Here is a 3,195-nt window from a genome sequence, read left to right as displayed (position 1 = left end):
ATAGAGGCACAGACTAATGGATGCTGGTGGCAGGTTCAGGTGATGGTGCAGGGGACCAGGAGGAACAGGGTCTATAGGGGTGGCTTCGAGAGCTCAGCACGGGCACAGAGTGTGAGCCTTGAGTCTGTGCCTGCTGGAGAATATAGTCTGATGGAGGAGGCAAACCCTGGTGCCAAGGTCCTGGGTCGGTCAAAGAAGGAAGATGTTTGCTTATGGCAACGCCCACTTCTTTCCCCATCCAGTGCTCCTCCAACCCCCGACGGGAGAGGGAGGGACCAGGTGTGGGCTGGTTTCCTGGGCTCCTGAGGCCACAGGGTGGGTGCATAGCACAGGTAAGTCCTATAGGAGGCCAGGCCAGGGGCAGCACAGGTGAGAGCCCAGGGAAGGAGGGAGGGCTGCAGGCAGAGCCTAGAACGTCTTTGAGTTGAGGATGCCATCGACGTAGCTGGTTTTTTCCTTGTCAGGTCCCATTTCTTACCCTACTAACAATGAAGTTGATTGGCTGTGCCAGGAGTTTTCATCTCAGTGGAGCTCCCTGGTTTCTCCAGTCTTTCTGTATGTACACCTGTCACCAGGATGAAACCAGTCAGGCGAGTTCCACAGGAGAGGTCATTTAAAACGTGGCCCATACAAGAGCCCTCCTAGGGCCTCTGGGATGGCAGCAACAGCCACTGAAAGGACTGTCTACAGGTCATAAAGGCAGCACGGGGATCAGTCAGGGTCTGATCTAGGAGCAGCAGGAAGAATTCAGTCCTGGGCAGAAGGTGCAGACGGCTATGCAGGACTTTGCGGCCAGGATATGGGATGAGGCTTGGGGCAGGGACCTGGGCTACGCTTCTGTCTTATAGAAAAGTAGCTGTTTGCATGCTTCAGGAGAACAGTGAATGGATCTCTGTCTTTCTCTCTCTCTCTCTCTCTCTCTCTCTCTCTCTCTCTCTCTATGTCTATGTCTCTCTCTCTCTCTGTCTCTCTGACTCTCTGACTTTCTCTGTCTATGTCTCTCTGCTCTCTCTGTCTCTCTGTCTCTCTCTCTGTTTCTCTCTGTCTCTCTGCTCTCTCTATGTCTCTGTCTCTCTGCTCTCTCTCTGTTTCTCTCTGTCTCTGCTCTCTCTATGTCTCTGTCTGTCTGCTCTCTCTCTGTCTCTGTCTCTCTAACACACACACACACACACACACACACACACACACACACACACAACAGCAAACCTGGGATCCTTTTCTGGATGTCACAGATACCCCATGGTAGTCTGCTTTGGGTCCCACATCCCCTGAGCTGCACACAGGTCCTGACTCTCTCGACTCACAAGGTAAGAAGTGTTCACTTTTGGAGGCAGAACACAGGTGCACCCTATGGCAGGGTCACTTTGGCCAGTGTTGTATCGTGTCCACATACATACAGGGTCCCATGGGTGTCACTTTAAGAGCCACCTATGCAAGTCTAACTGGGGGAGGGGGATGCTCCTTTATGGAACAGTCTTAAGTCCTCTTGGCACACAGGGACAAGCAGGAACTGCAGGTGCCAGTCAGGCTCAGGACAGAACCACCCTCTTCGCAGGTGGCAACAGACAGGTATGGCTGTGCAGCTGGTCTTGTGTTTGCTCCAAGCTTGTACCTGACAGAGGCACACACACACTGCCTTGTGCTGAGCTCACAGCTACTAAGGCGTCTCCTTGGGTTAGTGTGTCCTTCTTCCCGGCGGGGGAAGGGGGGAGTGAAAGGGGAGCAGGTTCAGGAGAGTGAGGACCCGGTGCCACGTGCAGGTGTACATACACTCAGGCAGAGCTGAGACAATGTTGGGGTGCTCTGCAGGCAATAGTCTCTGCCCCCCCCCAATTTGCAAGGTAAATTTTAGGGACCTGTGGGCAGATTCCTGATAGTCAGAGGATAGATTTACTGGAGGAAGGGACAGAGGACTATGAGATCACTGGAGTATGTGGAACACAGGCGAGGTATCTAGATCACATGCGTGGGCCGTCAGAAGAATCTTTCCCAGCCTGGCTCACCATGTCCCTCTGACCTCACCTCTCCAGCCTCACTTAGCCGTATGCTCTCCTGTGCCACGTTCATGCCCACTGTCCTCTGTGCGAAATAGCCATGTTAGTCTTCCTCTCAGATCCCTTCCTCCTACACAGGTTTGAGGAGGTTCAGCAGTTCCATGGACCAGGCATCCCTGAGCGGAGGTGTCCAAGGGGCTGGAGAGGCAGATGCTAGCTCCCTCCTGCCTTCTAGCTCTGGCTTTTCCAGACCACGATATGAGCCCATTCCCTCAAGCTCCATGCTGGCTATCAATGCCTCGGCCCCTCTTCAGGTTCTGTGCTGCATGAGGCAATGCTTGATGTATAGTCAGAGGCTACTCACTGCCTGTGTGTTGGAGGGGAGTGCCAACACCGGTCAGGTGACATAGTTAACCTGCTTTCCCAGGTACCCACCTTGCAGTTACTCCCTTCGTGGCTGCCATGCCCCATGGGATCCCACTCACACGTGGCCATGGCTGTGGCTGGAACAATGCCTCTTCAGAGCACACGTGGAGGGAGTGTGCCAGAATATCTGAGGAAATGACATACAGAGGGAGGATTTATTTGAGCTCACGGTTTCAAAGGTTTCAGCCCATGCCATGCTGGCTCCATTGCGGCAGGGTCTGGTCTGAGCATCGCGGAGGTGAGGACGTGATGCAGATGGGCCCCTCCTGTCATGGCAACCGGGAACCAGAGGCAGAGACAGGAAGGGGTGTGGAAGAAGTCACCCCTCTTTCTCTAGACAGGTTCTACTTTTTTTGTTGTTTTTTTGTTTTGTTTTTTTTTTCTTTCGGAGCTGGGGACCGAACCCAGGGCCTTGCGCTTGCTAGGCAAACGCTCTACCACTGAGCTAAATCCCCAACCCCCAGGTTCTACTTGTTAATGTTTGGACCACCCTCCATGGCACATTACAGGGAAAGTGAGTCAGTCAATCCTCGTAGCTCTGCTTCATAAATCTATAGGGAAAACTTAATATCTGAGCCACAACTAAGTGTCCTTTAACCCCAGAGCTTTAGGGCCCTGGACTGGATGGGTCCTGTGCCCACTTTCCTGGCAGGAATATGAAGCCCCGAAATGCCCAATCTCTTGATCTCAGTGTTCTGACTACATGGTCACAAATCCACCCAGATCGTGCCTGCTAGAGTGAGAGGCTTCCTGGGCGCTATCTACACAGAAATCT

This window comes from Rattus rattus, chromosome 7, assembly GCF_011064425.1.
Source record: "Rattus rattus isolate New Zealand chromosome 7, Rrattus_CSIRO_v1, whole genome shotgun sequence".
Classification (NCBI taxonomy): domain Eukaryota; kingdom Metazoa; phylum Chordata; class Mammalia; order Rodentia; family Muridae; genus Rattus; species Rattus rattus.
The sequence above is the reverse complement of the archived record's forward strand: the minus strand, read 5'-3'. Positions refer to the sequence as shown.